Source organism: Protopterus annectens, chromosome 1.part0, assembly GCF_019279795.1.
Source record: "Protopterus annectens isolate FY-2018-M chromosome 1.part0, PAN1.0, whole genome shotgun sequence".
NCBI lineage: Eukaryota > Metazoa > Chordata > Ceratodontiformes > Protopteridae > Protopterus > Protopterus annectens.
This window is the reverse complement of record NC_056725.1, coordinates 1,551,625,230-1,551,637,489: the sequence shown is the minus strand read 5'-3', so window position 1 is coordinate 1,551,637,489 and position 12,260 is coordinate 1,551,625,230. Positions and strand designations below refer to the sequence as shown.

The 12,260-nt window shown below is 45.6% G+C and overlaps 1 protein-coding gene across 1 annotated transcript in view; it reads left to right on the top strand.

Annotated features, from left to right (window-relative positions):
• Positions 1–12,260, top strand: part of AKIRIN2 (akirin 2) — a 473,016-nt gene that overhangs the window by 359,432 nt on the left and 101,324 nt on the right. The gene's annotated exons all lie outside the window — the stretch shown is intronic.

Sequence of the window (12,260 nt, the reverse complement as noted above, 5' to 3'; positions counted from 1 at the left end):
CACAACGTCTCGGGCTGTCGCTTTTGTGCTACTTTCAATAAACGCACTATTAAGCGTCGGGCGGAGTTCGCCCAACATTATTTTGGTAAAGCCTTTGATTATAAAATGTCGTCTGATACTCCGACTACTGTTTTGTCCAAAACACGAAAGGACAAGGACAGACGCGTGGTCTCCACCGACACCACGCCAAAACCGGCTGCACGTGGTCCGGTTCTCAGCGAGACGCCTATGCAGTCCCTGACTACCGACGACACTTCCTTGGCGGTGTCTTCTGTACCCGAGACCGCTGGTACCTCTGCCCTTACTCGGACTACAACCACCGAAACCACAGTGAGTGTTGAGCCTCCTAATGTGGACAGGTCCACTTCCACCCAGGGTGTATTTAGACCCTCTTCCTTTTCCATTAAGGCCTTCACTAAGTCCAAATCTGCCATGCATCCCAAGAGGCCTGTTGCACAGGGCCCATCCCCAGGCCCCATGCCTAAAAAGCAGATGCTTAAAATGGCTGAGGATTTAATTTCCTATATCAGGGGCTCCCAGCCCCCTCCAGACAAGAGACCCAGAGTGGAGGAATACTCTCACTCCTCTGAACAGGGCTGCATTTTCTCAGAACATTCTGATGTGGAGGAACACTCGTACTCCCCTTATGAAGATTCTGATGCAGAACTGTCCATTCCTTCTGTATCTCCCCCAGAGGATTTTTCTTTTGGGGAAACCTTGCACACCTTGAGGGAGCACTTCCATTGGGAAGGCCAAGACTTTTCTGATTCCAAGAAAAGGCTTAGGGAATTTCTTTTGTTACCTCAACACAGACCTCTGGCTATACCTCCTGTCCTGGACATACTTGATGATGTTTACTTGGAGGCTTGTCTGAATCCAGATTCCCTGCCTCCTGCACCAGTTAAACCTGATAGGTACTACAGAGTCCCTAACTCTCACCAGTTTCTTTTCAAAAGCCATAATGCTGACCCTGAAACCATTTCTCAAGGCCCCAAGGGAATGAAGGCCTCTACTGCCAAGAATCCACTACCTTTCGAAAGAGAATCTAGATAGTTAGAAAGGTGGGGCAAAATGGTATACACCTCGGCCACCCTAGTCATGAGGGCCTTAAATTGTCAGTTCCATATGCTTAAATATCAGCAGTTTGTTATCACAATTAAGAAACAAAATGTCTCAACCTGAACAACCAGATTTGAAGGAATTGCAGGATATGATGCATAGTGCAGAAGAAGTGGGTAAACACACCTTACAATGTGGTTATGATGCCTTAGAGGCCTCAAGTAGAGCTGCTGCTACAGGAGCAGTCATTCGTAGACCTGCCTGGCTTAGGGAACAAATCTTGTCTGATCATTTTAAAGCTAAACTACTAGATGCTCCTTTACAAAAGGATGTGCTATTTGGTACTAATGCTGAGGAGATACTACGGAAAATGGAAAAAAAAGCTAAATCTATGCAAACTGTCAAGGCTTTTCTACAGGTACAGCCACCTATTTTTAGCAGAAATTGGCCTTCAAAAAACTGGTCCTTTCCAGCCACGGACAAGCCCCAAAGAGGTAGATACAGGCGCTCAAGGGGCAGAGGACAATCTTAAGGATCATATAGAGGCAGACAATGGCAAACTCAAGCACCAAGAGGTGGCGAAGACGGTGCACAACAATACAGAAAGCAAACCCAATGACTTCCTTCTTTTTATGCCAAGCAAGTATCAGCTGGCGGCTCCCTTGGGAGGAAAACTGGCACTATTTTCAAGAAATTGGCATATTATCACAACAGACAAATGGATCCTGGACATAATAAACAGAGGCTACAGATTTCATTTTCAAACTCTTCCAAAAAGGAGAGGCATGCCAAACCTGCCACACAATCAAAGGGCAGAGGCGCAAATACAAATTGCAAAACTCATGGACATGAAAGCCATTCAAGAGGTTCCTACTCACGAACAAGGTCAAGGTTTTTATTCCAGACTTTTCCTGGTACCAAGAAAAGGAACCGACTGGAGACCCATTTTGGACTTATCCATCCTAAATACATTTCTACTCGTACCAAAATTCAAGATGCTCACATTACAGCAGCAGCTTCCCATGCTGGGCAAGGAGTTTTGGCTGGTAACATTGGACCTCAAGGAGGCATACCTGCATGTCCCAATCAGACAAAGCTGCAGAAGATACCTCAGATTTCTTGCAGGTTCAATCCACTGTCAATTCTCTGCATTGCCCTTTGGCTTATCTACTGTGACCAGAGTATTCATGAAATGCCTGGCATCAGTAATTGCCTACTGCAGACTTCAAGGAATACAAATTTACCCTTATTTGGACGACTGCCTGATCCAAGCGGACAGCAAGCACACTCTTCTGGAACATCTGGCCTATGCAACACGGTTACTGAATTCTCTGGGATACACAATCAACAAAGAGAAATCCAGGCTAACACCATCTCAGAAAATAACTTTCCTGGGTGCCAACTTGGACACAAACACCCAGATGGCCTATCTTACGCCAGAAAAACAAGGGCAACTAACTCAGTACTTCAAAACACTAGCAAATTGTACCAGGCTTACTGCAAGGAAAATCCTGCAGGCTCTGGGATTCATGGCATCTTGCATTCTTTTAATCCCATGTGCAAAGTTGCATATGAGAACTTCAATGGTACCTAAAAAGCCTATGGTCTCAACACAGCCACAATTTGGAAACAATAATACCAATAATTCCATGTTTGCAAAAGGAATTTCTATGGTGGGCCCAAGCATGTCAAACAAAGACAGGTCTCCCATTCTGCAAACCTCAAGCAAATCAAGTCATCACAACAGACGCCTCAGATTACGCCTGGGGGGGCGCACTTGGCAGGCAGGTGCATTCAGGGCAAATGGTCCCAAAAGGAAAAGCACCTTCACATCAATCAAAAAGAAATGCTAGCAGTGATAAATGCAATTACAGCATTCAAGGACCTCCTGCATCCAGGACAATTATTGATAAGAACAGACAACACCACAGTAATGTGGTACATAAACAAGGAGGAACACATTCATATCCCCTGTGCAGACTAGCCATGACACTTTGGAGCTTGGCTCTGGAATGGCAACTCGAACTTCAAGCACAGTACTTGCCAGGTTTGGAAAACACGCTGGCAGATAATCTAAGCAGAAATATGACAGATCCACACGAATGGAAGCTGCATCCACAGGTGTTTACAAAGATAATCCAAACATGGGGAAGGCCAAACATAGATCTCTTCACCTCCCACAGGAACCATCAATTGGAAAAGTTTTGTTCAAGGACTTTTCATCCAAAGGCCTGGAGGGTGGGCGCCCTTTCATTCAATTGGACAGCATGGACAGTGTACACTTTCCCACCTCTGCCTCTTCTACCCAAGGTGCTCTTGAAAACAAGAGCAGACAGACCGAAGATGATACTGATTGCTCCAGACTGGCCAAGGCAGCACTGGTACCCACTCCTAAGGAGCCTAACACATACTCCTCCCTGGCCTCTACCTCTAATGCCTCTTCTGCTAACTCAGCACAGCTACAAAACTCTTCACAGTCAGCTGAAAACACTCAATCTTGCTGCATGGAAAATTCCTTAACACCACAGCAGACCCCACTCTCCAAAGAGGTGCAGGATGTCATTCTGGAGGCCAGAAGGCCATCTACTAGGAAGACTTACTCTGCAAAATGGAAACAGTTTTGCTCTTGGAATGAGAAAAAAGGCCAGGACCCGAGAAAACTGAATTTGCCTCAGGTATTACAGTATCTAGCTGAGCTGCTGAACAGTGGACTTTCATTTTCCTCCATAAAAATCCATGCCTCAGCCATTTCTGCAGAATTCAACACTGATCCACCGTTATTCTCTCACCCACTATTAAGGCAATTCCTCAGAGGGGCTAAGAATATAAGACCACCAAGGAAACAACCAGTGCCAGCCTGGGATCTTAATTACATTCTAGAAAAATTAAAATTGCCTCCCTTTGAACCAGCTGCCTCAACAGATTTGCAATATTTGTCCTGGAAAACAGCTTTCCTTCTGGCCATTACCTCAGCTCGTAGGGTTTTGGAACTTCAAGCCCTCATGGCTGTGCAGCCCTTTCTTATCTTCCATCAGGGCAGGGTTTCCCTTCGAACCAACCTGTCATTTATGCCTAAAGTGGTATCCAGGGTAGCTTTAAATCAAGCCATACACTTACCTACCTTTTACCCCAATCCTCAAAACAAAGGGGAAAGGCTGCTACATTCCTTAGACATCCATAGACAGCTACGTTACTATTTGGACAGAACAAAGCCTTTCAGGAAATCAGAACAACTTTTTGTGTCTTATGCTGTAGTAGCTCAAGGGAAGCCTGTTAACAAACAGACAATCTCTAAATGGATAGGCCACTGCATACCATTTTGTTACTCCTATCATGGGAAATCTGTCCCTGTAGGCATCAGACCACACTCCACCAGGGCCACAGCTACCTCTGCAGCCTTCCTCAGAGGAGTTCCTACCAAAGATATCTTGGAGGCAGCCACTTGGAGTTCTGTACATACCTTCACAAGACACTACCACCTGCTTTTATATTCCAAAACTAGAGCAGGCTTTGCTACTGCTGTGTTGCAGAGCATTCTGGCTCATCCCAGTTCTACCTAGTGCCTACCACCCTGTGCGTAGCTTTGGGATTCTACCGATATGTGATTACTGCAGCTGTATGCACGATGAACATAGTACAGTTTTGTACCTACCATAAATGTAGATGTTCGAGTGCTAATACAGCTGCAGTACAGGTTTCCCTCCCTCCTTCCCCTCTAGGTATAGGACTAGTGGCTAACACCTCCTCATACAACCTATTTTGGGTTATCCTCCTATGATGTATTTGCTTGCAACTACTCTTTTTTTGATATCATTGCATTGCTTGAATATATTTACATATATATATATATATATATATATATATATATATAATTTATCTATTGCCTTCCAATTATTTATCTATTGCCTTCCTTTTGGGGGCACCTGACATCTGGGGCAAGAAAGACTGGAGAATATGGCGTCAGCTGTGACTTGTATACCCCTGTCGCACTGACGTCAGGGAAGAAGGCGACAACAACCGACGCCGGACTAAACTTTGGAATTCGGCCGACCGAGGACCCGCCTGACGGCAGAGAAACCCATATGTGATTACTGCAGTTGTATTAGCACTCGAACATCTGCATTTATGGTAGGTACAAAACTGTACTTTTTACTGACTCCACCCCCTCAGAAAATGTCCTGACTAAAAGTTTTTAAGCTCTAGATGAGTTTAACCATTTTCTGTGGTGAAATATGTAGAAAATTGCAGTTTGGGCCTGAAAAGAGTTTTTGGTTTGATGTGGTACGCATCACATATCCATTGTTTCTTTAAACTGTGCAAAGACCATATCCATATTGGGAGTCTTGTTTTGTTAAAATCTTTCCTTCTGGAAAAAACACTCTTCCCTTTGCTTGTCTATGTCAGATTTTTGGCCTTTGTTTTCCTTCCTTCCTTAGCCAAGCTTCTTAGGAAAACAAAAATAGTTTACCAGTATGCTATCAAATATACGTTTTGGGTTGGTCTTAACACAACTTTACTTTTGATTGTACCTTTCCTAATGCTCTCTATATTTACAGGTTCCTTTTTTTACTGCTACTTAGCTGTTAACTTTTTTATATATAAAACTTGTTTAGTTATCTTTATAGTTTTTTTTATTTACGTGCTTACAACAGCGCGCCTACTTGCATATCTTAGCAAGTCATATGGAAAGGCCCACAAACAGGATTGACAACCTCCCTCTTTCTGTTGAATCACTTCTATGTTTCCATCTTTCCAATTCATTATTTCCAGGCTCCAGTGTTTGGCTTGGACCAGGCTAAGCAGAATTTCAAGAGATTGGCAGAGGAGGCGTTTACCATATGGCACAGTTTGCAGCCAGACCAGTCTGAGACTTCCACTTTGGGCACCCAGCTTACTAAAAGGAAAAAGTGTCTATTTACTTCTAATTTTCATTCTTCCTCAGAGGCCTTAGGCTGAAGTGTACTGCATTGATGTTCTTCGTGTTTCACTGTTGCAGTCATCACGCTTGAATTATCTGCCTGCAGGTAGCCTTCAGTCGGCCCGAATACCAGAGACTTAGTATTTCTGCGTCGGATGCTGTCGCTCCAGGACTGACGTCAGGGGTATAAAAACAGGCAGAAGACTCCATTACATCAGTCTTTCTTGACGAGTAGCCCGAAGCAGAAGCAGATGTCCTTCAAGGATGCATCTGCAGTCATCACATATGGGTTGTCCTGCCTCAGGCAGCCCTTCGGTCTGCCGGATTCCAAAGTCTGGGTCATTTTCCTCAGTCTTTCTTGCCGCGTGGTGCCCGAAGCAGAAGCAGTTCGCAAGTGCCGGTCAGCCAGCTCCTGTAATTCAGCTAAACCGAAGACTTCAAAAGTTAAGTACCCCGTTGGGGACTCTTTCTTGCCTCAGCCGATGTCAGATAAAATTAATAATTGCTTAACTTGTGGGAAACTAATACCTCATAAGGATTTCCACTCTTATTGCCTCCCCTGCCTAGCCCCAGACCACGACATCTCGGCCTGTTCAGCCTGTGCTTCCTTCAACCGACGCACTCTTAGACGTCGGGCGGAGTTTGCAGAGGAATTTTTGGGGGCTAGTTTTGCTTACAATATGCCGTCGGAGACTCTGACTTCACATTTAACAAAGAAACGGAAGGACAAGGACCTACACACGCGGGCTGCGGTTTCGGCTGAAACCACGGCCAGGCCTACCGCGAGGGTCTCGGCTGAAACAGAGTCCTTGGTACTTCCGACCACCAAAACCGCTCAACCGACTACCTCAGCCCCGGAGGCCCCTACGGAATCGGTTATTGAATCTCCATTAGAAACTGGTGTCCTGGAACCTTCCGACACCATTCCTCTAGACAAAACTACACCAGCACGTGGTGCAGCCAGGCCTCCTGCATCCATGTCCATAAAGGCATTCTCTAGGGCTAAAGCTGCTAAACACCCAAAAGCTTTGCCTCCCAGGGTTATCCCTCAGGGACCCACAACAGGTTCACAAATCCTAAGTTTAGCAGAGGACCTTATTTCATTAATTAGGGGCTCTCCGCCTTATCCGGATAGGGGCTCTCAACCTCCTCCAGATAAAAGGCACAGGGTTGAGCCCTCTGATCCCCACTCCTCAGATGAGGCCTCTGATGGCTCTACTCTCTCGGACTACCAGGAGGAGGCTTTTTCGGCCTACGAGGATTCTGATGCAGAGGAATCTATCCTCTCTGCCTCCCCTCCTGAAGAGCTGTCCTTCGGGGAGACTCTTCACACTATGAGAGAGCATTTCCAGTGGCAGGGCCAGGAATTCTCTGATTCCAGGAAGAGATTAAGGACCTTCTTGCATTTGCCTCCGCATAGACCTTTGGCTATTCCTCCTGTTTTGAATGTCATTGATGATGTGTACTCTGAGTCTAGCGCAACCCCTGACACACTCCCTCTGGCTCCTGCCAAACCCGATAGGTACTACAGGGTCCTGGACTCACATATTTTCCTTTACAAGGCCCATTCTGCTGATCCAGAAACTATTTCCCAGGGCCCTAAAGGGGTTGCAGCTGCCACTACTAAAAATCCACTCCCCTCCGAAAGGGAGTCCAGGGCTCTAGAGAGATGGGGTAAAAAAGTGTATACTTCTGCTACTCTTTGTATAAGGGCTTTAAATTGTCAATTTCATGTGATACAGTACCAAGAGTATTTGTTAGATGAATTGCATAAAAAACTGTCTTCACCTGAACCCCTAGATCACAAATCTCTTCAGGATCTGGTACATAACTCCCAACAGGTTAGCAACCATTTCTTGCAGTGTGGTTATGATGCATTGGAAGCTTCATGTAGGTCAGCTATGACAGGTACAGTTATACGTAGGCATGCTTGGCTGAAGGAACAATCTCTGCCAGACCATGTTAAAGCAAAGCTTTTGGATGCTCCACTGGAAAAGCAAAAGTTGTTTGGCTCCACTGCTCAGGAGGTCTTTAAAGAAATTTGAAGAAAAGGCAAAATCTGTACAAACAGTCAAAGATTTTCTTCAAGTCCAACCACCAAGATTCAGCAGAAATTGGCCTTCCAAGAATTGGTCCTTTCCAGACACAGAGATTTCAGAGAGGCAAGAACAGGCGTGCCAGAGGTGAGGGCAAGCTAGAGGCTCCTACAGAGGACGTCAATGGCAGCCTCCCAACCAGAGAGGTAGTGCAGGACCTACAACTGCTGCACAAGGACAGACTCAATGACTTTACTTTGACACTGCCAACCAGGGCTCAATTGGAAGCACATTTGGGCGGAAAGCTTTCTTTATTCTCAGAAAATTGGCACAGTATTACAAGGGACAAATGGACACTAAAAATAATAGACAAAGGATACAGGTTCCATTTCCACACATTACCAAAAAGAAAAGGCATGCCAGACCTGCCACCAATTCAAAGGGCAGAGGCATTGAAACAAATCTCCAACTTAATGCAAATGAAAGCTATAGAAAAGGTTCCTCTCTCAGAACAAGGCCAAGGATTTTATTCCAGACTATTCCTTGTTCCAAGAAAAGAAAAGCAATAGAGGCCTATTCTCGACTTGTCCACACTGAATACTTATCTCATTGTGCCAATATTCAAAATGCTGACTCTACAGCAACTCCTTCCCATGCTGGGCAAGGGGTCTTGGCTGGTAACTCTGGACCTCAAGGAGGCATACCTGCATGTCCCTATCAGACAAAGCTGCAGAAGACACCTCAGATTTCTTGCAGGTTCAGAGCATTATCAATTCTCAGCATTGCCCTTTGGCTTATCTACTGCGCCCAGAGTATTCACGAAATGCCTGGCATCAGTAATTGCACACTGCAGACTTCAGGGGATTCAAATATACCCATATCTGGACGACTGCCTTATACAAGCGGACAGCCAACAAACTTTGGTAAAACACTTGAATTATGCCATTCACCTACTTCAGGCCTTGGGATACACAGTCAACATTCACAAGTCAAGACTTGTTCCATCCCAAAGAATAACTTTTCTGGGTGCGAATCTAGACACAACCACCCAAATGGCTTTCCTCACAGAAGAAAAACAAATTCAACTACCGGATTACTTCAAAAATCTGTTAAGACAAACTCAGCTGACTGCAAGGAAAATCCTGCAGGCCCTGGGTTACATGGCTTCTTGCATTCTTCTGATTCCACAAGCAAGGCTGCATATGAGGAAGCTATAATGGTACCTAAGGAGTTTATGGACTCAGCACAGTCACAGCTTGGAAACTTTGATACCACTCATCCCATGCCTTCAAAAGGAATTTGTGGTGGGCTCAAGCAAGCCAGTCAAACGGGGGTCTGCCCTTCAGCAAACCAATAGCCAGCCAAACCATTACAACAGACGCTTCAGACCACGGATGGGGAGTGCACGTGGAGGGCAGATGCATTCAAGGACTATGGTCACAAAAAGAGCTACGCATACACATAAACCAAAAGGAAATGCTGGCAGTGATGCATGCAATCGAGGCCTTCAAACTCTTTCTGCATCAAGGCCACCTGCTAATAAGGACAGACAACACCACAGTTATGTGGTACATAAACAAGCAAGGAGGCACCCATTCCTACCCTCTTTGCAGACTGGCAATGAATCTATGGGAACTTTCCTTGAAACTCAATATAGAGTTGCAATCCCAGTTTGTGCCAGGAAAGGACAATATACTGGCAGACAGCTTAAGCAGAAACATTATGGATGCGCACGAATGGATGCTGCACCCAGACATCTTCCTTCAGATAACACAATCATGGGGGAGGCTGGACATAGAACTCTTTGCCACCCCCCACAATCATCAGCTGGAGAGGTTCTGCTCAAGGACATACCACCCACAAGCATGGAAAGTGGACGCCCTCTCTTTCAGCTGGAGAACTCTAACAGTGTATGCATTTCCACCTCTTCCATTAATGACCAAGGTCTTACTGAAGATCAGGACAGAGCAGCCAAAAGTGATTTTGATAGCTCCGGACTGGCCAAGACAGCACTGGTACCCACTGTTAAAGAGCATGTCACGCACAAAACCATGGCCTCTTCCACAATGGCCACTTCTCCTGACACAGCACAATTACAAAACTCTGCATTCCAACCTGAAAACCTTGCAAGTAACAGCCTGGAAAATACCTTGATTCCTCCCCAGGATAGGCTATCCAAGAGAGTGAAGGATATCATCATGGAAGCTCGCCGGCCTTCCACAAGAAAGGCATATTCGGCAAAATGGAAAAGATTTCACACTTGGAGCACCATAAAGGGCCTAGATGCGAAAGTGATGAACATGGCACATATCCTGGAATACTTGGCAGAAATGCTCCACAATGGCCTGTCTTACTCTTCCATTAAAATTCATGCTTCAGCAATTTCAGCAGAGTACAATACTGATCCACCTGTCTTCTCTCATCCTCTCCTAAGACAGTTTCTAAGAGGAATTAAAAACATCAATCCTCCAAGGAAACCACCAGTGCCTACTTGGGACCTTAACTTCGTGTTGGAAAAACTAACACTGCCTCCCTTTGAACCAGCAGCATCTGCAGAACTACAGTTCCTGTCTTGGAAGACTGCCTTCCTTCTGGCCATAACCTCAGCAAGAAGAGTATCTGAGTTGCAGGCCCTCATGGCAGTACAGCCATTTCTTATTTTTCATCAGGACAGAGTCTCATTGAGAACCAATGCTTTATTTATGCCAAAGGTGGTATCCAGGGTCTCGTTAAACCAAGCTATTCACCTGCCTACCTTCTTTCCGAATCCACAAAACAAAGGGGAAAAGCTTCTGCACGCCCTGGACATACACAGTTGCGCTACTACTTGGACAGAACTAAAAGTTACAGAAAAACTGACCAGCTCTTTGTAGCATATGCTGCTGGTGCACAAGGAAAAGCAATTTCCAAACAGACAATTTCAAAATGGATAGGGAATTGCATTCGTTTTTGTTGCTCCTTCCATGGAAAAACTGTGCCAACTAACATTAGACCTCATTCCACCAGAGCCACAGCCACCTCCACAGCCTTCTGAAGAGGGGTGGCTACCAAGGACATTTTAGAAGCTGCTACATGGAGCTCCGTGCATACATTTTCCAAGCATTACAGTTTACCTTTATATTCCAGATCCAGAGCAGGCTTTGCTACGGCAGTCCTGCAGGGAATTTCAGCTACACCATCCTTTACATAGATCCTCCACCCCCAGATTGGCTATGGTATTCTACCGATATGTGCATCTGCAGTCAGGTTTACCCTCCCTCCTTCCCCTCTGTGGTATTTATTGGGTACCTTTCCCTCTCATAGCTAGCTGGGGTTATCTATTATGGTGTATTTGTTTTATATTTACATATATATATTTCTGTGCATTTTTGGAATTTATTGCGTTTCTCCAAATTTAGCCTTCCTTAGAGGGCACCTGGCATCTGGGGCAAGAAAAACTGAGGAAGATGGCGTCGGCTGACTCTTTTATACCCCAGGTGCTCTGACGTCGGGGAAAGGGCGACATCAGCCGACGCCGGACCCAGACTTTGGAATCCGGCCGACCGAAGGGCTGCCTGAGGCAGGACAACCCGTATGTGATGACTGCAGATGCATACCTATCGGACATCTACATTTATGGTAGGTACAAAACTGTACTTAAGTGTCAGTCGGCCGCTACCTGAATTTTCATCTACAAATTTAGTAATCCTAAAGTCTTCTAAAGCTAAGTACCCCATTGGGGATCCCTTTTTCTTGCTCTAACCGATGTCAGAAAAAGTTAATGGTCTTGCCTGTGGAAAACAAATACCTCACCGTGATTTTCCTTCTTACTGCGTCACCTGCTTAGGCCCAGACCACGACATCCCTCGCTGTTGGTTTTGTTCCTTATTTAATACCTGAAGCATTCGTCGTTTGGGCTCTGTCTCAAATTTTTTCACACTATCTCCGTATTCTGAAATGGCTTCGGTAAGACATTCGGCTACTGATCTTCTGAAAAAAAATGTAAAGATAAAGACAGACCGCATAGGTCCAAAACAGCCGACGCTTCCGTTAAGCTAGTCGCCAGTCCCGCCGGTACTCGGGTGCTTTTGCAACCCCTGATGCCTGCTTCAGTGGATTCGCAGGCCTCTACTGAGACCCATTCGGAGTCCGGTGTGCTGAGAGACTCTTCGACTGTGGAACCTGTGGGGGTGTCTACCTTGGATGGGTCTGGAGCCGCTGAGCAGGCACCGGCTTCTGAGGCAGTTAGTCGCTCAACTGATTGACTC